This window comes from Mastigoproctus giganteus, chromosome 11 (genome assembly GCF_048544385.1).
Source record: "Mastigoproctus giganteus isolate SK-2022 chromosome 11, ASM4854438v1, whole genome shotgun sequence".
NCBI classification, from domain to species: domain Eukaryota; kingdom Metazoa; phylum Arthropoda; class Arachnida; order Uropygi; family Thelyphonidae; genus Mastigoproctus; species Mastigoproctus giganteus.
In genome coordinates, this window is record NC_143585.1 from 88,730,806 (window position 1) to 88,756,676 (window position 25,871).

The window sequence follows — 25,871 nt, forward strand, 5'->3', positions numbered from 1 at the left end:
GCCAGGAGTGGCACAGAGGATTCATCCTCCTGCACTTCGAGGACCCATCAGTGCATAAAGATAAACTGGTTTCTTCCAATGCAGATTTGCAATATAAATATTGACCATTGAAAATTCAATATTGATCCGCCCTATAGAAGGCTCATCTCTCAATAGTCTCCTCCAATATGTGACTCCCTTTTGAGTGCTTTGCAGAAGTTAATCTTCTGAAAAACTCATGTATTCAGCCAGTCCTGCCTCAGTTCTTTAACCTAACCTGTTTTCCTCTGTATATTGATAACAATATTCTATAATCTCTATAGAATATTGTTATCAATATGTTAAACCTCAGACTCTATCGTGCTATTGACTCCATTGATCATCTTGGATAATGGCTGATAAGTTCAGACACCAATCTTTGCAGATAACTTCTCTATTAGAAAAAAACTATATTTTCTGTAAGCAATAATTCTCTGCTTTATTATTAAATTTTATTTATAAAACATCTGCGAATTCTCTAAGCTGATAATATATTTGAATATTTATTAATTTTAATAATTGAAAAATGTAAATTTCTCAAAACACCATTTTTTTTTAAAGATAAAAATATGTTCTCTGATTACTGAGGAGCATCTGATTAGGTAGTTGAATAAATCATTAAAAATGTGACAGTTGCCTTGAGAACAGGTGATCTCATCTAGTAGTTCTCTTAATTTAATATTTAGTGTTCATTATACAGAAAAGTGGCAAAAGAAGAGAGAAAGATAAAAAGAAAGAGAAGCTGGAATTATTTAACATTCCAACAACGCTATTTACTAAGTAAAAATCAAAAGTTTTACCTCTCATGAATATTAATAACCTCAATTTAAGAAGAAGAAAAAATAAGTAACTACCTCAGCATCCTGTGAATAACGTGTAGTGTTATGTAATTAACTTGGCGTCATTAACATTCTAAAACAATCACTCAGCACGGAGTTACTTCATATTGAGTTAATTTTCTTTTTCTAGTTATACACAGCAGATAGTGAAGAAGAACAAGAGGCAGTGTTAACTTTTAGTAGATACTCTGAAATTATAAATTCATGTACTGGGTGTTCACTTGGTTTGACTTGAAAGTAGCTGCCAACTCTGGCATTTAAAATGAAGTAAAGGTATAGTACACAAGGGATGAGACCCTCGCTAGCTCTTCTCTTTTTCTTTTGAATTACTAAAAATCAAAAAATAAAAATACCAAACTACACTAGATTAGAAATGAGCAATTATTTCTGTAAGTCATCTACCATTAGGGGTTTCATTAAATAGTGGATTGTTCAAGTGACTCTTTCATTTTGACGGGAATATGGGACCTTGCACTGATTAAAGAATTGCAATAAACTCTTTCTTTGCATTCGAAGTGACACGTTTGTTCTGTTTAAAAATATCTTGGTTGGTTATTATTCGCATCTCATTTGCCATCTTCCCATCATTCTCTCCTTTTCTTTTTCGGGATATCAAGCGCATCTACAAAAAAAAAGACTATTTTTAAATGTAAATCCCATTCTGCTTCTCCAAAGGCATGTATATTAATGGTCTGTGTACATGTTTGCTTCAGCATCTTCGAGCAGCACGTGAGCAAAAACAGACCAATGGAGACAAATGACACTTTTAAGAAATAACACCGGAATCTTTCTCACTCCACTGTCACACTCCTTTTCTTTCTACACGACTGTCTGTCCCTTTGATAATGGACTGTGCATCCGAGGTTATCCGTGCATTTGTGACTGAATAAGAAATGAAAGACGTTACTCCGGTTCGCCTAAATAAACACGTCACATTTTATCACAGGGGTGTTGTATGGTCGTCAAATAAGAGCTGCCTGTTTTGTTTGTTTAGCTCAAAGAATATTAACCGTGTGACTAATCGATGAAGAGATAACGTGGCCCTTTTCGGATGAAGTATTTTGGTAGGGGAAAAAATATAAATAAATAAAAATAAGACTTCATAAAAGGAGTGAGTCTGTCAGTGTAGTTAAATGCAAATTTGACACCGATTGCAAGTGTGAGCTGTCTCTGTAGACGTGTAAACAATGCTCATTCAGTGGATACGAAGATTAATATTTCTAAAGATTCGAAAAGAGGGTAGCTGAGAAACAGCAGTTATGCAAATAACCCCGACACGGAGAAGAACAATTACGTAATCCTTAAAGCACAAACGCCAAACCAAATAAAAAACCAAAGTTAAGCCAATAAACGATTGGTACTAACTATTATAAATAAATGTAGGTGTATTAGAGTTATTAAAAATTAAACATCAAAATTTAATTATTTTGTAATTAAATACAAAATACTTTTGTATTTTTATTTTTTTACACTTTTTATTAATATTTTTCTCTTTTATACTTCTAATATATACACAGTAGTGATATTATACGTCACGTCATAATCATAATACGTCATAACACGTCAATATGCTCCTATATGCATGATTATGACGTGTTTTGAGTTGAGAAAGCGCAGAAAGTGGCCATGTTAGAAATCTCGTGACGAGACTTTATAGCACAATAGAAGGCGGGCACGAGAGAGTTAATGGCTGTAGTTTCCAGTAAATACTCGATTCGAATTTGTCTATTTAAAGCGGTTTTGTATACTGGAAAGTGACAGATGAGCTGAATGTGACAAAAGGTTTGTTGTGAATTTGCTCTGATGAATACTAATTTTCTGTGGGCTGTTAGTCACTTACGTAATGAGTTTCAGAGGATATTCCAGGCGAAATGAACGGGGTTGTTGATATTGCTACTGTTTGTTTAATATGCTGCGTTTCGCTATGTAAACCCAATCATCATTCATTCACCATTCAGGTTAAACTCTGAAGTTTACTTTGTTAGGGAATGGATGTGCCCACGCTTAAGTTTTATTTGGTACAGAATTATTGATATGCTGGGCGAGGGTAAGTTAATATGACACAAAAGTCGGTTGATAAATGAGATAAAAATTGATTACAAACCTTTATTTATTATTATTACTCTTTTATAATTCTAATGAATGTGGTAATGCTGGAATATCAATGTTATAATATAAAATATCAAAATTATTTTACATCTAGAAATATTGAAATGGTCAATATTAACACCTATACTGATTTTTCATCAAAATATCCTTTACCAGCTTTTCCCACTGCCTAAAACAGATTTGTGATGATGGGCAGACTTCACGGACTTGACCGTGTAGATGATCCCATAAAAGCTCTGTTGGGTTAAGTCAAGTGACTTAGGTGACTACACCATAATTTTCAATACCCATCTTGTTTTTTAATTGCTAGAAAGTCCCTGCATAGTTCTAAGCTATGTTTCGGGTTATTGTCTTGTGGTAATATAAAAATTTCTTCCAAAAAGTCGAAGTCCAAAGGATACTGCATTATGTTGAATGTTTTTATAGCTTTTTTTCTTAAAACTCTGACGATGTCATCTACTCCAGAAAAGCAAAAGCAACCCCACATCGTGATGGAACAAAAATGTTGCACCATTTTTCCATCATTCCAATCACACCAATAAGAGACTTAGATAAGAGTGCAACAAGATATCACTGCTCAGCCAAACTGAAATTCTGGGCGTTAATTGAGTTAGTAGTCCAGCTCAATAATAAAGATAACTAAAACTATTGGCAAAATGTAAGCTTTATTGATTAAAAAAGAAACATAGTGGGCGTGGTAATCTCCCTCCATACACCACTGACATATTTCTTTGTCCTTGCCCTCCATGCGGCGTGGTTTGTAGGACAGTCACTGTAATCAGACATGTCAGACAGAGACCAGACACGACGGACTGATAAGAATTAAGGGAAGTGTTTGTACATTTGACCACCAAGCATTACACCCTGAGAACAGTGTGAGATCTGACGGGTGCGTCCCAAGATTAATGATGACATTACAACGGGCATTGTTTCGCTATTGATAAATGACATTTGTACTGTACGAACGGAGCACTGGTTGCATGTGATGATTTAGGGGGGTGAACGGGGTGGGGTGACAACTCGCACGCTATTCTGTTCCGCTTGATAACATCGTTCATACGATAATTAGCGGGCAAGTGGCAGCTGGATGGTACAGGGATGAAAGGCGAAGATCGGTAATTAAATAGGACAAAATACAAGTTCGAAGAAGTCTGCAAAGTGATGTCTAACTTTTGCACCAGGAACTGGCTGTCATGAATTGTGTGGTGTGTGCGCGCGTGCGTGTGTTTTGAAGAGTCCGAGTTTCTCACTAGCTTGGAAACACCAACTAGAGGATTCGTCCACCTTCCCAAAGGTGGACGAAATCCTTTGGGGAGGGGGATGGTGGAAGGAAAGAGTAGATTCGTGTCTCCTGTTTCACTGATAATTAAAAATGCTTTTTAAGTACTGTACCAAAGTCTTTGGGTTTTAGAAGCCATATTGCCATCAGAGGATGAACAGAACGTCAGCAACTGCTCTACAGCTAAGGTCTTGCGAGAATAAATTTAAGGAGAGAGATATTTAGATTAAACTCAAGTGTGGAATATCATATACATTTTATTTTAAAAAAGTCACTTTAGCTCTAGAGATTATAAACTACTCTGTGTATTTTTTTTTCTGTACAGATAGTTTTATACAGTATTCAAAAAAATAACTTTCTTTGTACACTTTAATCTGACAACTTTAAATATGCTCCTACTTAAAAAAAATCAGCATTAAAACCTGCGCTTTCCTGAAGTTTGTTCATCGCTTTTATGGGAGTCTGGAGGGTTGAAAAAACGAGAAGAAACATCCATCTTACTTAAAGAAAAGGTTGACATTATTGTGGTCGTGAGAGTGAACATCATCGTGCTAGCGTAACTAAAAGGCTATCAGAAATGTTAATTAGTGTTAGAGGAAACAATACTACGAAATATCTGTACGAACTAACAGATTAAGGGAGAGAAGTTAGGAAGGTTGGGAGAATGTCTGCCATTGTGTTTCCTGCTGATAAGGTCACGTGTATTCATCACTACGCGGCAGAGAAAACAGATTAGTGCCACCAGAAACCATTGCTAGCATTTCAACTCACTTTATAACTCCATGCAGAGAATAAATTCTGCAAATAAAGGTACTCTTAGGATTATTAACCCATTAAAAAAAGATATTAAGTGGTTGCCATAAAAGATCTTGTTTTCTTGTTAGCTCTTACCCAGCATTAAGGTTAGAGAAAGGATCTGGACACAATGATTAATGTACCAATTGAGTTGTTGCAATAACAGATTTTGTTATTTTGCCTCTTTTTTTTGTTATATACTAATAAAAACGTATTGGGGTCTCTCGATAGAATGGAAGGCGCATTTAATTAGTTTCTGAGCACATTATGCCCGTATGCATAATGCGCCAATTTCTTCACCATGTCCGTTCGTCCGTTCGCATGTAAAACTCGGCTCCTAGCGGATGAATTTCTATGAAATTTTTTATTTGAGCTAAAAATATGTCTAGCCATCCCAAATTTAATTAAAATCGGATAATAGAAATCTAGCAATTATTATTCTTTGTCTGTCTGTCTGTCCGTCCGTCAGTAGGTAATAACTCCACTCTCTATGGATGTATTTTCATAAAATTTTACATTTTGCTCTTTTAGAACGAATTTCATTACAAATTTCATTAATATCGGACCTATAGAAATCCAGAAATTATTATTATAATTTTTTTTTTTATCTCGTGTGCTGTTCGAACGGGGCAAAATCCAAAAAGCTATGGAACTGTCCTACAGGGATTCTGGCACCCTAAGTCCACAAGAGATGTCCCTCCAGAATTCATTAAGGTTGGACAGTATCAGGAAACCCAAGAAATGTTCTGTGGAATTGACGTTGAGTTGGGAGAGCTATGATGCACGAAAGAAATAGGGTGCAAGTAATTGAATGTTGATGGTCACATAACTCACGCCCGTGAAGCGATCGTCTACGAAGATGACGGGACTGAAGTTATGCCAAGTAAAATACTTCGCACACTATTAAGGAATTCTTGACTGTTGCATGCAGACACACTCCCAAAGATCCAGTTCTTTGGCTGTGGCCACATTTGCGCTTGTTGGTTCGGTGGCCCATGACCTATTCTCCCAGCGCTGTTTACTGGACGCTCAGAGGGCATTGTCGGATGTTAGGAGTGGTTTGTACACAATAACAACCTAGTCACTGTATCCAGGTTCGTACAGTTCCTTTCTGATCGTTTTCATGGAGAGATTGTCCACAATCTCTTTGGATTCTGCACATTTAGATCTCGGAAAAACATTTAATCATCTGTTACCTTTCGCATTCCCGACTAGTGATCTGACATCCGTGTTGCTGAGTACGCATTATCCACCACTGTTCCTTTTCAGTGATCACGTAATCACCCTGCCATTACCTTCGACGAATATTGTTTTTCCTTATTTTAAGGTCAAAGGCCTCACATCCCGAGCTGTTCGTGTATCTAAAAGCAGTCTATTTATTGTTGTAAGCGATTCCTGCCAAATTTCGGCAACACCACTGTTCAATCTACAGATAATTTAGACGATTACAATGAACTCCCTCCTCTGTTTTTGTTTACACCCAGTTTCACGAGGGGAAGATCCTCTAAAAAGGAATTAAAGCAACACAAAAAAGACACACACACATAGAAGACAGTTCAAAGTCCAGGTTGAGGTGTCCAAGTTAAAATAACTGTCAGCCCATTTCGAATTCTACAGCATCATCAATTAAGATGGCTACAACAAACCATACCATTTAATCACAAATTAAATGATAATGGCGAGTAAGGACATGAAAGAGTTCTTCAAGGATCTAAGTCCCCGATACTGCAATTTCCCAAAAAATATTTAAAATAGCCATCGTCAGAACTCATTCAGAATCATCTGTTTGTTCGAATGCTATTAAAAAGGCTTAATGCCTTTTGTGTATAACATTTTCCAGTACAGCAAGTACTGTAACTGCTTTTTAGAACGCTTAATGACCCATCGAGTAGTTGTGCCATTCCTGAAATATCGATCATTACACACGGTGTACAAATGCTGTTTCTTTAGCAGCATTTCTAAGAAGATACAGCAAGCACAGACACGTTTACAATAAAAGAAATGGTCGTGTGTCTTCTTGACAGAGAAAATGCAGTCAGATATCAGAAACTTTTCACATTTAACATTCGTAATAAGTCACAAATAACGCCTTAACGATTTTTGTTGGTCCTTGGGTTAACAAACTTGCTCTTTGCTTGCAGATGGAGAGTGATTTCGAAATTAAACTCTTTCATAAGCCGTAGTTATATGTGGTGCGGACATTAAACCAGTTAATAGTGAGATTTAGAAAAAACTCTGGTGGGAACTGTGAATGAACCAGTCCCCGAGTGTCAATGCTTAAGCAATAACGAAGAAACAAAGAGCTCATCAGGTGGCGCCACTGAATCTTTAATGGACAATTACTTGGACCTCTTTATTCAAACATTGTAGTTTGGGACAGAGATAAATAAACTGAAAGCACGCGCAGCGGTCGGCTGGAAGAGTTCCTATTGGTTTATTTGCATTTTCTTCAGATAAGAACTCAAGAAAGTGTAGTTTGATGTCCGGTTTGATTAGTTCAGACTTTTTATTCTTGGAGAGGAAAGCGTCACATTTAAGACTCGCAAAATAAATGAAGATGTAAGAAAAACTCAATTTCCTATCATCATCTCATTAATTCTTTTTTTTTTTTTTTTTTTTTTTTTTTTTTTTTTTTTTTGCTTAAACTGGACTCGTAATGCAAGTTTCACCACAATATAAGACCAGGGAAGATGGCTACAAAAATACGGTCAACTTATACGAATACGCCATTAAACCTGAACAAATGAAGTTGTCTTATACGCTGAAATATACGGTACCTCTTGTTTATACTCTGGCACGACCATTACATCAAAAGAGTTACAATTAAAACTGCTAACACATTTTCCTACGTATGAAGACAAGGACACTAAAGAGTTGGAGAAATTTACGAGTAAATACGGTGTTATTAATCCAAATGGAACAGGACACTGATGCAGGTTGGCAGCAAGACTGTTTTTCCGTTTTAAAAAAAAAAAATCTTAATCAAATAGCAACTAATCTAAGCTGTTAAGTGTTAAACGTGGTAAACAAATCCTTATTCGAGAAAGTTCTGAACGTAACAAGGCATTTATAGCTTATTCGTTCGAACAGTTAATGTTTGAAAATGGAAATCGAGTCAGTTTAATCTCTTTCAATTACAAAGGTAGATCAAAGTCGAGCGATTCCTTTATATTTCCAGCATTTGCAGCGAAATATATTCTGGTTGTTCAGTATCTGCAGATGGTTGAAAGACTGCAGTCTTCCTAATACGGGGTGTCAATAGAAAACTGAAAGAATAATAAAGAAATTGGTGTTAAATCCCCTTTTCTATTAAACGATTCTTATGCGTACACCTGAATGGAACTTGCTTAGAGTAAACAAAGGGCCTCGCATAACGGAGACTTGCGATTCGGGTTCCGAAAGAGCTTTTAGCTAATGGAATCTAACAAACCTTTTACTGGCTGGGCTTTGAAACAAAACACGATAGAAGGCAGTAAGTTTGGCGAACAAACAGTCAAGATTCGGGTAGTGACTGCTGAATGAATTCCCTCCATTTCAAATACGCCGAACGCCCCCCTCCAGGGTAAATTGTAACTTCCTGCTATATTAAGTAAACTGCTGGAACAAATAGCAGTGTGCATTATTTCCGACATGAACAAAGACAGCGCAACTCAATTCCCCTCCCCTCCCCTCGCCTGGTTCACATGACAGCGCTCTCAGAACGGGAAATTGTAGTTTCGTCCGATTAAGCGATTTGCATAAATTATCTTATACAATTTCGTCCCGGTCAAGACAGCAGATGACCTTTTAGGTACACAGTTTCGTCTGGTCTTTGAGAATGCCTTCTCTTCACCCCTGTGGTGGATATAATCCTCTTAAAAGGTAAACAATTCTAAAGAAAAATGAAATGTATTGCTGCTTAAAATCCGATTAATTCACTGCGCCTGCTGGTTCAATTCATCACTCTATTTCATTTCTTTGCAAAAAGAAATTGAGAAAAAAATGATAAACTCAAAAATGGCACTTATTTAACAAAGCGACGACCATCATAAATCTTACTGCCCCCGGCTCATCTTCGATGACACCCAGGTTTCGAGACACAGTGTCATATCTTAATTCTAACCTCTTTGGCATAAGAACCTCGTATCCTCCTTACCATGGAATATTGTCCTCACATCTGGAATGATGTTCCAAAACCTTTGGTCAAGGACATAAATTATTAATGACCCGTTTCTTACAAATTCTCTTCACTCTGTCTCATAGATCTCATTTTCTGCTGCATGGGCTTTCTATAGGTACTTCCATGGTGAATTACAGAAACCAATTCTTCAGAATTTCCTCCACTCCAAACCAGTCCGAACACGTGCCTAAAAGTCAACATCCATTAACTTTCGAACTCCACACTCACAGAACCAACTTCTTCTCGCTCTGGTGGACCTTTACCCTCGCTAGGATAATAACACCAGTAACTAGAGGCGCTTGGACAGGCGCTAGATCTAATTTTTCATAATCTTCCAGACATTAAACTTCTACCTGACAGCTTCCAATTCCAATCGGATCATTTACTAATTACATGCCAGCTTTCACTACAGAGTAATTTCCTTGAGCTATCTGATCTACATTTCAGATTGGTACCCATGCCCACTCAAGAAATTACACCTTGAATGGGCATATCAGCACCAACTGTGAACCACCGACATATGGAAATCTGCTGCCTAGTCCGATGAATCCCGTTTCCAACTCTATCATGCTGATGGGCGTATCCAGATTCGGAGAAAACAACATGAGGCCATGGCACCTGGATGCACTGTGGTTTTCGACAAACCGAAGGCGGTGTTGTTATGGTTTGAGCGATTACTGTTAATCAACGGCGCTATATGAACGCCAACCTTTCTGTCGTTGCGGACCAAGTATATCCCTTCATGAAACCAGGGTATCCAAACAACTCTAGCGTCTATTAGAATGAGAACGCACCATGACACGGTCCGATAGGTTGCTAACTGGTTTCAGGGACATGACAATGAATGCTTCCTCCTCCCATGGCCACCCAACTCACCCCATCGATCTAAATCAATCTGAGCATGTTTGGGACCTACTGAAAAAGAATATTCGATGGTGAGACAATGTGCGGGCACTGCTGGACCTACTTTGCAATGTATGGGTGGCACTACCACAGGACACCCTGCAACACCTTGTTCAGTCCATGCCAAGACGAAAACGAGCACGTCATGGCACGGACTGAACAAGGTGTTGCGAGTATTGGTAGGTGTTGCTAATGCAAAGCCAACCCAGTGTAAATAAATAAATAAAAATAATATATTGACCTAAAAGTCCTAAATTTTCCTCCCTCCTCTCTCACCACCTGAAAAGTCACAGGTCGAAAATAGGATAAAATTACATATGCCCCTCAGTGTTGACTCTCTGATGCACCAAGAAATATTGAAATAACAGCAATAAATTGATATTTAAAAGATTCATTTTAAAAAGGAACAGGCATTTCATAATCCCATCGTATTATCAGCTGGCTGTCTCCTTGTAAAAGTAAATTTTTCAAAGTTGTGATTAAAGATAGAGGCTAGCAATAACCCAGAGGAAATAAAGTTCATCTGTCTATCAGATAATTGATGTCAAACACACCGGGGAAATTAGTGATGGCTGCCACTGTTGGATTAAAACAAGCTTTCAAAACGGCAAAGAGGAAAGTATTCTGAGTTTTCTTGAAACCAAGGGAAAAGTTTGGAGGAATGTAATGCAACGTCTCAAAATTGAATAATAAACTCGGTGTTGTTAGCAATAAATCCTTTGAGTGATGAAGCGATTTTTCTTGAAGGTGTTCTTAAATTTGTTCATACTCGTAAAACTCCAATTCTGATTCGTTTTTCTTGTAAATACAAAGTTCATTTTGATGAGAGACAGCTAGCTTTATTTTAATTAATAATTTCTTATTAAAAAAGTTATTTAAATAATTAATTTATTTTTCCTAATTTTTAATTAATATTTGTTTTATTAAGATACCTTTTAATTTTCTCAAGTGATGTTCTAAATTAATCAGATTTCAAAACATTTCTTTAAAAAAATATACCAATGTTTGCGAATTAGTTTTCGGGTTTAACTAGGCCTGATGACTGGATTAGGGAGATTCTTGAAACGTTGCTGGAGTTGTACTGAGTTCGTATCAATATGATTGGCAACGAGTATTAGAGTATTTTTTTTGAAGAAGAAAATACAATTTAAAAACAGTTTTAAACCATCTGAATGCAATATTTATAATTAATGAAAAAATGGAGAAGATTAATGTTACTTATTCTCAGCGGATACTATCACCCAGGCGGAACCGTTTCGAAGCTTGTTGGCTTCTCATCGATGGATGTTTTCCATTGGTGAATCGCTACTTATTCGAGGTATTGCAATATCATGCCAACTCGTTGTGAAGGTATATAATTGCAGTGTCAGTTTTCTTTTTTTTTTAAGTGAATTAAAAATATAAAAAAAAATGTCGCACGCATTAAACTCTCAATTGGTTAATTCTGCCAATTTCAATACACGAATTTAAACTGGTTTAGGCGTTACGTAAGAAAAGGGCAAGGGGGGGAAGAGAAAAAAAAATCGCTGACCGAGAAAAGTGGTCCACAATTGCAAAGAGACGTCTTCATTGGAACGATTTGAGCCGACAGTTGTTATGAATTGTGATTACGTTACATTTCCTTGTAGGAACTCTCGCGGTCCTTCTAAATCCTTAATGCAGACATTAGCAGTTTCTGGAAGAAGGGAGACTAACATTAGGTTACGATTTTCTTGGAATAGCAGCGTTCATCTTAACACTAAACCGAGGTTGGCGAAATACAAGAGGCGAAGACTAATGCCTTCAGTAACGCCATACAAGATATTGATGGCGCTGTCTCAGCTGTTCCATCGCAAACACAGCGACTGCTGGGATGGCCGCGTACTCAGATAACTGACCATTTCCGAGTCCTTCTAAACAGTAGCGACTCAACGTCTAATCTTCCTGTACATTACACGGTTGGCGACATTATCTTTAGGCACGCGACCAAACGCATTATTATGCAAATAAACATACAAAACCCCGGATGTGTCACGAGTAAAAGGACTCCACTTATCTAAATATCTTCCGGGCTTTTCTGAGATACTTAGTCTGGTTAATTAACTCTTCCTCCGGTCCTTTTTACAGCCTCGAGCGATAATTACATCACATTCTTGATCACCCTCCCTCCCCCTTCCACCTATCGCTGTGTACAGAAATTTCATAGAATAACAACATTCCCTTATTCAAATTGAACATAAAGACAAGATGCTGACATTTTGGCACAGCCTTTAGTTTCACGATATTCCAAGTACGAGAGGGAATTTAATTCAAAACATTCTCTTAATTATATCTCCGAGTTAAAAGGGTCCTGTAATAACACCAATTAAAATGTTAACGTAATTATTAAATTTTCTTTTAGATATTTCGATATTTGTCCCTTCTTACTGGCTCTTCTTTAGGCGTATGTAAAAATCAGATCTTGAAGTGTGTTACTGTACTTTATGTGGAGACTTCTCTTCTTTGATGTCCCATTTTCTCTGTTGTTTGTGGTGGAAATATCCACCCGCTGTTCTGGTAGTCCTCGGGTTTCGTGTTGATAAATATATTACAGACATATCCCGCTGTGGGGCTTTCCGACTGGAATACAATCTTTGTTTTCTGCTTATCTTCGCTCTCTCTCTGCGAATATTTTATATCGGAAAGCTGGAAAAATATTAGTTGCAATTTATCCAGGAACGAAGAAACCACTGATCTTTTTCACTGTCATCCAAAATACGAGGAGCTGTTCGAAAGTAACGCCTCCTGCTTTTTAACCTAGAAAATTTAATTCCTGCAACTCTTCCTTTTACATCAATTAATAAACATACTGTTATTTTTCCACAAAGTCACTACCATTTTCCATGCACTTCTGCCATCTCTGAGTCAGACGCTGTATTTCAATTCTGGTAAAGTCCTTACTTTAGCTCAGGAGGGCTTCGCGAACAATGTGCTTGAGCCGGTCACCATCCGCAAACTGGGTTCCACAGAGTGCATCCTTCAGCGGCCCGTGATAGTCGAAAGAGGCAAGAGAGGGGTGAGGAAGAACAGTGCGCCCCAGTTTTGCAATAGCCTCCATCGTGGCCACACTGGTGTGGGCTCGTGTGTTATGGAGAAGAAGAACCTCATTAAGGTTTTTGTCTGATCGAACTCTATGGATGCGGGCTTTCAACTTTTTAAATGTTTCCACATATCCATCTGAGTTGATTGTAGTACCACGCTCCAAGAAGTCCATAAGCAAGACCTCATCTTTGTCCCAAAACCCTGTCTCCATGACTTTACCGACAGAATGCTGTCTTTTGAACTTCTTGCGCGGTTAATTTTGATAGTGCCACTCCATCGACTGTCTCTTCGTTTCAGGGTCATAATGGTAGACCCAGGTTTTGTCACCTGTGACTGTGTGTGAAAGAAAAACCTCTCCTTTACTCTCGCTCCGTACAGATGACTTTCCGGGCTTCTTTGTTCTCTTGGGCTCAAACCTTGTTGTAGCCCAGTTCCTTTATGATGGTTATCACAGCAAGTTTCCCTATACCTACTGCATCGCACAATTCGCATATTGTGATGCGTCGATCCGGCTCTTGTTGTCTGGTGTCATTGGCCTTACTGGCTGGCCGCTTGTCAACAATGTCACTTTCCCCACTCTTAAAGTGTCTTACCCAACCAATAACTGTACTCACATCTACAGTATTGTCACCATAAACATTTTTGAGACTCGTATGGATTTCGATTGGCGTCACTTCTTCCTTGGTAAGAAATTCAATCACCACTCTTTGCTTGATACGTATAACTGTAACATCCACCGATCACAGTGCCACTTAGTATGGTGAAACTAGAGACCACACAGTGACACACGAAATGTTCTAAGGCGCCACATTTGAAAGCAAAACATTAGGAGGCATTACTTTCCTATCGGTCCTCGTATATAGTCAGTGGTCCAAAGGATGCCTTAATTTTAAACGTGGAGTGAACGTTCGTTAATATATTCGAATTGCATTTCGTCCTTTGTGAAGATCGTTTTAACAAAAAATTCTCGAAAATTTGCATAATTAACCAAAATTAAATAAAAGCACTTAATTTCAATGAGACTCCTTCAATTTTACAAACCCCGAACGATAAGTCCCAATATGAAATTTATATAATTACAGTAACAGTATAGAAATGTTACCATAAAGAGAAAAAAAAAAGGTGTTTAAGTAAGTTTATCTTTATTAATTAAAAAAAAAATTGTTAGATGTTTTCATTAAACAAATAATTTAAAAGTTTTAAATCTTTTTCATAAAAATCATTATATACAAGAGGACTTATTTAGAATGAAAGATATTTTTAAAGAATTTTAATGTATTTTATAAACATTTATTTTCATCGATATTTTTGAGAACATAAGTTCATAGGAAAGTTTTCTTTTAACTAAGTAGGAATTTTTTAAGAGCAGTCTAGTAATAAACTCAATTTGGTTTCTCACTCACTCACTCACTCGCTCGCTCTCTCTCTTTCTCGAAATGACCACGCCAGCTTTCTCCTATTAAGTCAATACTGTCCTGTTCAGATCAACTCTTCACAGTGCGAACAATAAATTTGAGACGCAGTAAAAATGCCTGTTTATTTCGCGAAGGAGAAATTCATCCGAATGAAGGAGAAAAAAAGGGAAAGAAAGCGCAGATTCTCGATGTCGTCTAAGAATGTTGGAAATGTGAACGTCTTACTAAGATACAGTGTGAACAGGAAATGTGGACATAAGGACTCGGACATTCCGAACGCAGCGGCTGATTACACAGACCCCACACTACTTTTGCTCTGTTATCAGAGGACAGGAATATTTATCCTTTACAGTTTTGTGTTACAGCTAGCCCGCAGACACGTGTCGGACCTATCTTTGACCTCTTTCTTCTACAACGTTCTCCTTGGCGCTAGTTTCACCAGACTACCGTGAGAGGGCAGTAAAAACAGATATTAAATTAGCGTGTTTCGATAGTTTCTTTTTTTTTCTAAATCACTTTTTAATGTATCTATTTAAATCTGTTATTTTGTCCCTCCACTACATCTGTTAGCTATAAAATTTTATGTTGAATAAATATTTTGTCTCATCGTATACATATTTAACTTTTCAAACCCGAAATAGCTGTCATTTGTTATCATAGAAAAACAAAGAAAAGGTGTTTAAATAAATGTATCTTTATTAATTAAAAAAATTAATAAAATAAATCTTTTTTTTATTATTCACAAATAATTTTAAAATTACTAACTTTTTTTATAAAAATTGTTATATACTACACATATTATTTAGATGAGTAATGTTTTGACAAAAACATTCCTTCTCTCCAAGTTTTCATCAATAGTTTCTTTTGGTATTACAATCTACAACTTAAAAAAATATTTAGTAACATTTTGTATTCCCAAAAACGTATTTTGATCTTTCCTCTTTCTAGTAATGACCAAAACTTCTCTTGAGTACTAATTTGAGCGCAAATTACATATCGGATTATATTCCAGGACAACTGAACCACCACAATGAAAAAGATTTCATCAAAATATAACATTAGAGACATCGTGATCATTAAAGACTGTGACATCATGGTTTAAAGCTTTTATATCCGGAGTCTCTCCCCCACATGGGTACTTAAAACGTCTCCAAAGAGTGGTAGTGCCCGTGTTGAAGACCAATGATTTAGGAAATCTTGGGTTGTTAAGGGTAGCCCACGAGGATGGAGTTGTGGCCTGAAAACTTCTGAAATTCCAACAAATTGCAAAAGACGTAAAGTGGAATCATAGAAAAACCGTTCGTGGATATGGCATAAAATCCAATTAATGTTTCGCACCAATGCAAAGGTTCAACAAGATCTTTCTTACTCTTCATTCCAGATTTTTCTGCTTCGAGGAGGATACTAAAAAAGCTCCGATCTGAGTTTCATTTTTCCGTCTTTGTTTAGAGCAGGGAGAATGAAATATCGTGATTATATTTTAATAAAAGTTTTCTAAACAAATTACAAGGGGTAGGATGAAAAGGGGAGGGTTTTAACTTCAGTTCTACTTCGTTTCCATTACCTCTGTTCTTGAATTCGATTCGGTTGAAATACTCATTACGATAATGGAAAGAAATAAAACTAAGTTGTGGTTTATATCCGGTCGTAAAGCACGGATTTATATGACGTTATGTTTTCTTGGAGGGGAACATGTCTCACGCAGTAACACCTTCGTTGGAGTAAAAAGAGAGAGGGAAGGAAGAAGCCAGAAGATTCCGACGCATAGATTTGCCATCTTCGGTGCTGTTGTTTTCCAGCGTAACTTTTATTGGTTTTATTATATTTTGTTGTTCGCTTTTGCCTCTTCCATGAGATTGCCTGTCTTCTATCATTCGTTAAAGAAGGCTCTCCCGTACTCATCTGAACTCCCCCCCCTTCTGTTTCTCTCCACTCTGAGCATGTGAAGCAGCGTGTGCGTGGAATCAAAGCCAGCAGTTAACGTCCATTATTTCAGTCTTAACGTTTGCCGGGGGGGGATGAATATGGGGGACTCTTTGGCAACAGAAGTAAGGGAAGTCATCTGGAGAAAAGTGGTTTAAATGCTTCTTCATTACTCCTTTACACAGTCAATAGCAGATTTAAGCAAAGGGAATATTTGGTAACCGAAATGTAATCTATTCTGTGGTATTAAAATTAGAATGGGTTGTGTACTTTATCTGCGGGTGGGGAATTCAAGATTTTCCAACTTATAGGATAGGAATTAAGAGGTTTCCCTCAACGAATAGATCCTTTGGAATTGTCTGCCTATTTATGCTAGCATAAATAGGCAGATCGTCATTGTTTGCGTGAACAAAATAGGCAATGTCAATTTACTTCTCGTGAGCCAGAGAAGACGATTCCGATATCCTCCCGGCATTTGGGTAGCTCCTGTGACTGTGATGCTTTTGTATTTTAAAATATTTTCACAGAAAAACAGTTAGTTATCAACAATATACTAGTATGTCTCGCTATTTTGACTATAAAGAAGGTTGAAGTGATGGATCTAGGTCATGATGGATCTAAATGATGGATCTAGGCTGTTGGCCCCTTCAATTACAATTTGATTCCTTTCATTTATGGTGATCTCAAACACGAAGGGTACTGGAATCCTATAGTGTGAACTGAGAAGACTCTCAGTTTTCAATCAGAAAGTCTGAAGATTTAAATCTTCAGACTTTCTGAAGATTTCAATGTTCCTGAAGGAAGATTGTTGCAGAGAACAGAAGTAGAAGAGTTAAATTTGGAAGACCAAAAGTTGGTTCTTTGAGTTTGGAGTCGGACAGTGAATGAATGCCGACAGGTTGTGACGCGTGTTCGGACTGGTTTGAAAGTGGGGGAATTAGAGAAGGCAACTTTAGAAGAACAGGCCTATGGAAGTATCTACAGAAAGGGCTTACCGAAGAAACTAAACGTCTATGAGACAGAGAGGAGAGAATTCTTAAGAAAAGGTTATTAATTAACCTGACTGCCCTCTTTTGAATCTTGTCACTAGAAGTTAGAGAGAGAGAGAGAGAGAGAGAGAGAGAGACTTTGAAGGTAAATGATCAGTGTTCCCAGATGATTAGATGCAAGTTCCGGAAATAGACTTAAAGTGTGAGCTATCGGCTATATGCACCACCACATGACAAAGTCTCAGAAACTGGTTCGGCCTGTTCTCTCTCTCTCTCTCTCTCTCTCTCTCTCTCTCTCTCTCACACACACACACACACACAAAATCGAACTAATGGATTCCTGTTGCAGTCAAAGTAGCACATTACTTTGAGCACAACAGAAATCTTAAAATTATTTAAAGGGTTGAGAAAATTTTTCCATTTTTTCTTAACTTAAAACACTAACTTTAATCTTAAATAACACAACTTCATTATTACAGCGCTGTCTTTTCCAAACCAGAATTCATTATTCGTCTTCAGTGGCACGTGAAATGCAGAACGAAACGAAGAAAGAACGTTTTAATGTAGCTGGAGTTCATAACCTGACCTACAGGAATTCAGAATTTTTGACGTAATTTCCTCTGTCTCCATTCACTTCCGGCATATGATGAGTTCCATTTTGCATAGATATATATATATATATATATTTTTTTTTTTTTTTTTTTGCAAAATTCTAGCCAGACATTTCACTCAGAATCTAAAACCGTGACTCAGATTACCAATTTAACTCATAGCAGCATTCAGATGCTTTATCTAAGTTCAAACCCCGAAGAATGGCATTCCAACCATTAACTTAATAGATATCGCAATATATGTCTTAACATTTGGTCTTATTTGAGAACCTGAATCTTCGGTTTTTCTTTATGGCTCGGTTTTTTCCCATCGCTTTAATTGAAGCTCTACAACTGACATCACTGAACAGCCTAGTCTCTTCTGAAATCGGATTCCAGAAAACGGAGAAATGGTCTTCACATTTTATACTAAAAGCTGCTTTCAACCACCATTTTCTTCATGAAAATGATGGATGAAAAAGGAATAAAGAAAAACGAAAGCATCTTGTAAAAAGTCCAATTATTTAGTTGAAAAAGCCTCCTCCACGAACTTTAAAATACAGTTATTGCTCATAGACTGTCTGCTGTATGTTGTTTGAAATATTTATCTGAATAATGAAAACTTGCGTGGATATTCCGCTACTCTGATGAAGGAATTTGAAATGACTCTCTTAACGTAAATAAATAATTAAAACATTTAAGTAACTGTGTGTTTGCTCCTTATTCTTTATGAGATAAGGAATCGGGCATCTTCCTAAAGATAGCCTTCATTACGTATGCCATCATAAAAAAAAAAACCTAAACAGTGTGAAATATGTACATTGTAGTCCACACCCAAATATTTTCCCAACTTTTTATACTCATAAAAAGTCACTCTCACACTTTTCTTCAAGACTTTCTGCTAAGTTTCTTGAACGATACTCATAAGAAAAAAACTTAGTGATGAATTGCCCTGATTAGTGATTCTTATGATGGATTCGCTTTGTCATTCTTTTCAATTTTTCTGTTCTGCAGAAGGGAGGAAAAAAAAAAGATCGGTGTTTTAATTTACTGTCTCGGAGTGTTCCGTAGAATATTTCTTTTTGTTAGTTTCTGTATTACCACAGGGAGCTTTGGTCTTATAAATACAACGGGGTAGAGTTATAAGTTCTTAAACACCCCATGGTCTAGCGTGTAGTTGAGTAAACTTCTGCGTCCCCGGTATTGATTTCGAGCTCGGTTTCTAAGAAGGTATCTTATTTAGCGATCGTGCCAAAAATATCTTCACAGATTCAGGACAGCGAAGACTTAACGGGCCTACTTTAGCAAGGCCGTATCTTAGAGAATAACGGATGACAATCAACTCATAAATCATGTGGACGGAGTATTTTCGAAGAGGGAGAAAGAAAACTAAAGAAAAACACAGTGCGGCCCCATGAAAGCCTTCTCGATAAACTTGGGCTATAAAGAATGCCCGCACTTACTGAAAATCGATCACGGTGGAGAGACATGCACATTATTCCCATAAAAACTACTTTCGGATACCCTCAAATCAAATGTACCCTGCTCTGCTTCTGGAGCATTTATTTTGCATACGTGACATTATCACAGCTTTCAACAGGCGTTTCAGGTAGGCGACACCTACCTCTAACACTATTTGATATTAAGTATTCCCGATACTAACCTTTCCAGTGTCGAAAATATTTGGGAAAGTTGAGACATCAAGATAGATTGACACGATCCACTCTGCAGTAGAAGTTTTGCTTTTAAACGAGCTTTTACATCTGTGTCCAGCATGTCCAGGTATGCAAATTATGAATTCGACTCCAAAGTTAAGTTTAGTCTTCAATTAATGTCCATTCCTATTTTAGTTCTTACTCTTTCTTGATGGACAATGGTAATAGAGCTGCAGGCTGTTTCGTTTTATTTTTGATACAAATCTATCACCTCTTGTACACAGGCAATTTGACTGATGGAGCTAGCCCTTTCTTGGCTCGCATCTACAAGTCAACGATCGTGATTCCTTTTCTTCTTCATTTATCAGGCGACGCTTAAGTGTTCGAGAAGTTTCTTGATTAATAAGAAGCGTCAGGACCTGAAAAGTACAGAATCTGTACGTATATCTTACAAAAGTGGAGATTACTTTTCCCACCAATCCTTATAGTAACTGTATCTGCATCTTTCAAGTTATATCGAAGTCATTGAGGCATCTCCGATTGGATACATTAGGGTTTCTATTTCTTAAGCGCTGGGAACGATGAAACCAACACACGAGGCTTATTAATAGAGGATTTTCTTGGGGGTGTCTGTTGAGTGCTGTTAGATAAATGTAAGTTTGAGATTCATCTCTTCTGCCTCCTCCTAGATTCGAATATTAAAAGTAATACTTTCAGAAAGTAAGATATAGCTTGCGAAGTATTTATTTCAGAACTTATTTTTCGAAAATAGCCTCTCAATCCTTTTCAGATGATCACCGCTCCTCCTCCCCCCCCATCATCAACTGATGGAATTTCGGAGAACAAAATCTGCGAGGCAGTAGATGAAATACCCAATCCACAGACCACCAAACAGTCCAGCTCTGCTCCAATGCACCTGTATACAAAGCACTGGCGGGCCGAAATAGTAATTTCAGTCTCCTGTTTTCTTCTATTCAGCTCTGCTGAAGTGGAAAAATGGAGTGATATTGACTGTCTGCCGAGGTATTTGAAAATACGGTATAGTAGAGGGCGCCTCTCTCTCGAAAATGCCAGATACACAGCAGTGGAGGAATAAAACTTCATCAGAAATTATTGGAATAAAAATAGCATCCGGTACCTTGAGATGAAGCAATCAGACCAAGTATTTCTTCTTCTACTTCACGAAAGTTTTAGACTTTGAACCTCTAAGTTTTAATACGCCGTTCTAGTAATTGAATTGAATTGAATTGGGCAACTCATTCAGAAAATTCGAACCTTCGAATTTCGTTTAGAAATAAGAAAATTATAAATTAGAAAATAGGAATCGATTTGCATTTTTTATAAAAGATCGATAGACGGTTTGTGCAGAATACAGAGTGTGCGTGGTGTTTTTTTAAAACATTTTTCGGTATTATTATTTGTTAATTAAGGAATTATTAAACCAGTTCGAGACCCGCATGCTCTAAGGTTACATGCAGGAACTTTTTAGATTAAGCATAGTTTTCGGAAGATTTTATTGGGGTCGTTTAAGTCAGGTGAATCCTCTGTCATGAAGATAAAGATTAATTTTGAGCCAAACTGTAACTTCGCTAACCATCTCTGGAGGAACCAGAGAATAAAACTCTTAAAACTAAAGAATTTGTGATCATCTGTAGTATAGGAGCAGTGGCGTAGCCAGGGTTGGGTCATCAGACGCATTGTACCCCTGGCCCCGAAGTCTGGCACTGTGGCTCCTTTTAAGAAAGCAATAGGCGCCTTTATTGTGGATGTATCTGCTGATAAAAAATCCTGTCTACACCACTGTGCAGGAGGTTTATCTTCGTCGATTAAACTCGATGCATCAACCACCACGTACAGCTTTCAAATTCTAGTTTCATTTCTATTTTTAATTGTGAATGTTTAACTAATTTCGATCGATAAATTCCCAGGGTTAAGCGACGCCCGGATAGCGAATAAGTTGCACATAAACACCATTTCGTCATTATTATTTTTTAACGAAGTTGGGTGTAAAATACGCACGATCTCATTATTGACCACACGTCCAATTGAGCTACGACGACGCGGTGTAGTTTGGGCATCGCAAAGACCAACATAAACATTCATCAGGGGCAACACAACAGACAGGCTAATAAGTTTTTGGACCAAATACCACTTTTAACTTACATCCATTTCTGCTAAGCCCACACGGCCACGATGTATCGCCTTTAATAGAATCCATTTTGTCAGCGCCAGGATGTGCATGCTAATGAAGAAAGTAAATCACAGAGACAGAGATATACAACCTCTAATGGATGTAATAGCGTGCTTCCAGGCCATTCTTCTTGGGAATTATATAGGGACGGTCCTGGGACACGTGTAAAGAATACTCAAATAGTTTCTCTTTTTAAACGGATGCTTGGCAGTAAGTGCACGTGGAAAAAATTCATCCTCCACTCACGCGCCCGGTGTGTTTACTGCCAACCAGCAGATTCGCTCTTGTTGTGGGCTCTCAGGGTATTAAATATCCGTAAATTGTTGTCTTCTGTACATCGCGATCGCACAGCGCAGCAACTATTCGGTACACAAAGGGTTGGAAAAATACCATCCCTTTGCGTTTCTCCTTTTCACCCAGAAGTATTTGTACGCCTTTCTGCTGTTCATACAAAAGGCTACAGCTCGAAAAACGCTTTATATTCGAAGCATATTAGATGATATTCCAGTCAGAAGAGTTTTATTGCCCTTGAGTCTTCCAGCATTTCTCAATTTCCTTTGTAAACATAAATTTATTTCATGCTCTACTTAATAAACGGAATTTTAAGACTATATCTTTGTAGATGTCTCTTCATCTTCTACTTTAATTTCCAGTAGATGCTTATTTATAAGCACCTACTGGAAATTTTCATTTATTAAATGAAAATTATAACCACTGTTATTAAATTCGCAATCAGACGACAAATTGAACATCAAATCTCATTCTCGTCTGCTCATTGTCCTCTTCACGTTTCGGGGAAAATTAGGCTTAGTAAACGAAAGGTCCTCGAAGACACAGAAGCGCTGGGGAAGAGCAGACTTGATAGGTATTATTGATTGGCAAGGGCGGCACGTTCTTTGATCTGGCTCTTTTGCGTCGAGTGTTTTAAATATTTAGGTTGCAATGCATAGACTGGGTACGTGTTTGCACATCTCTCTCTCCCCCACCCTGTGTGTACGTGTGCTTGAGAGTATGTGCGCGCGCATGCGCATGTTTCATAATGGTACACGATAACGAACTTCAAAATTTTAGTATGGCACAGACTTAGTTTTCCAGAAAATAACTGTACTGTCTTAATATTTTTGAAAGGTAGTGTATATATGATAATGCTAAGTTATTAATAACATATAATTATGGCCCGGATTGATCAATATCCCAGCGCCATCTATGCAGTTATGGATTTCCGGTGTATTCGTTTTCTTTTATTCTTGGAAGGGGCCGGTCTCGTGCGAAAATTGAATTTGACGAGGTCCCTTCTCAACGCAACGTCTCGTTCCGCATGCGGATCACGATTCGCCACATATTGAATGTCTAAAGGGGCGCTTTCTCAGCTATCTCTTGGTATCGTTAGCGAAATCTAGTATCTTTGCAGACCTCGTGCAGAAAGTTTGTTGACCTTCGTTTAAGTGTTTAACGTCTTGTGTAGTGTTTGATCCGCGCTGCCAAAGGGGACTGGGGTTATTAGGTTGAATGCGCCACACGCGATGAGGAAGGGTGGACTCGTATTTGCAAACTTCCTTTTCGGTTTTAATTAACCCTAATATTTGTTATGTTAAAATTACGGTTCTTCTAAGCTAACGGGTCAAATTAGATGATTATCATAACTCCCACAGGGCAGCAGCAGAATTTCCTGTTCATCCTCATCGTCGCTATTTTTAAATACAGACGCTTCAATTATTTCTGCTCATTTATAGCAATTGGATAACAGAAAAGTACACTTCCCACTCAAATGTATGTGGACACCCATAGGAAGAATGCTAGCTAGGAATATGCGGATGATTGAGGTTTCAGATGAAGAGGGATTCGTGAAATGTCCATATATTTTGAGCTATGAAAGTATTTTGCTGATTTTGTAACTCAAAAATTAATAGAATTGTTGAGGGACGTGGGTTCACTTAAACCAACATGTCGGTTCATAATAAGAACTGCATTGTTTCGTTTGCTCTTTGTTGCGGTTGTGTGTATCATTTTTCTTATAGCATCTCAAATAGCGTGGGTCCAAACCTGATCAATGATGGTTTTTAGAAAACTTTAAACATGTTTTAATTTAACAACCCTCCTATTAATGAAGTCTGTGTGAAGATTTTCAACTTTTAAGCTTGTTTTTCATTTTTAATTCTTTTAAAATATTTCTCTTTTATATTCGTGCATATTTCAGCGAAGATCCATGGTAAGGGGAGGGCAAAGAGACATCCCAATTTGCAAGTCGTGTGTCCATGTACACATAGATACAAGTAGGATAGTCAAATGGACAGATGCGCACGAATTATGATAATTTGGTTATAACAACCCATCTTGAACGAAAGATATTCACCCACTCATTGTCTTTATCCCCTGAATCCAGTTTGCTTAGGGGTCCATCTGTGCACCCTTTGTACATAAGTTTTGTTCTTATAATGTATTTTACTTAATTATCCCGTTGGACATCTCCCCTCGCCCCCCAATTCTCTTCCTCGTTATACTGAAAATAGCACAATAACCCTTGAACTAGACTGGAACCATTAATAGTTGCTGAGTTAAAGAGAAAGTTGTCACATTAAAGTTAAATGACAGTCTCTCGCTCAGAATGGAATTCTATTTGTTATTTATTTCGGTGTAGCGTTAGGGGACTTAAATGGATTCTCATTTTATTTTCTTCTTGCAAAGTACGATTACAAAATCAATAAATCATCTTCTGATTTCCTCCGGTGGAGTCCAGACAATGTAATTTCTCGGCAAAATCGTATTATTACCACTTCTGGCAATTTCTTTCGCAATAAACTCTCGGAACGAACTTTTGTGGTAAGCTACTTACTGCTAAGCTGCTTACATCAGGTCCGTTATGTGCATTCTACATTCTCTGGACGAAATAAGATATTATATCGATATTTGCCGCGGAGTGCAAGAAGCGTACCGAGTTGAGGGTTGGGGCTTGCAGATATTATTCATGCTTCGAGAACTTGTTTCCGGGATCAACTACTTTGATAACAAGGGGGAGGAGTGTTGAGTTACGAGCTGTACCGTTGAAGAAAACCTCTTTATCGCTTTCTAGCCAGCCACAGAAACTTGGTGTACAAACTCGGTTACCCAACAAACTACAATAGTAGATTGTTGGGTCACCGGTAGAGGGTACAAAACAACTCTTTGACAACTTGTGGCCTGTCCCGAAAGAAGAGATATTGGCCTGGCTTCCTTCTACAGTGTGTGGACTCTTCTCTCTTATAAAGTTTTCCTTTAAATAAATAGATATAGCTTGATAACAAACCTATAACATTTTATAAATTAAACATTTTTTACTCTTTTTGGATGGCCACCAGTTCCAGTTGAGATATTGCTGTGTTTCTGAGTTGTTAATTTTAATTAGAATATTGCTATTTTCTCCGGTTTTCCAGAGGACTTGGAAGATTAATAGATATAATGTGGTAGAAAATGAAATATTAGTTTGGACGATTCTGTATCTTCATCAATGGTACATGAACTACGTCTTCATTCTATAAAAGAGGAGTGGAGGAGATATCTGAGTCCCCTGTAGCTTGAAACGATACATCATCGTCTGTCCCTCTCTTCGAGAGGCGTGAGTTCGATTCTTTTAACGACTAAAGGAATTTCTAAAAGTTTCTTCAATGGGAGTTGTAATTATCAGATCTCAGGTGAAAGGAGGATGGTTTTCCTTGTGAGTTATTCTGGGATTTTCAACCCAGAATGGGTTTTAATGGTAGCCGGAAGTCTGCTACCATTAAAATAATAATTTAATTTTTTTTTCTTTCTTTCTCCAGCTGCATGTAGCTAATTGACACGATGAAAGAACTGAAGTCTTAAGTATGAATAATGGTGATTTTTCAAAAGAGACCTTGGGACGCTTCAGGAAGAACCCTGAGGAAATGAAAACAGCCTTAATGAGCTGATGAGGGACAGGACTGATACGGAC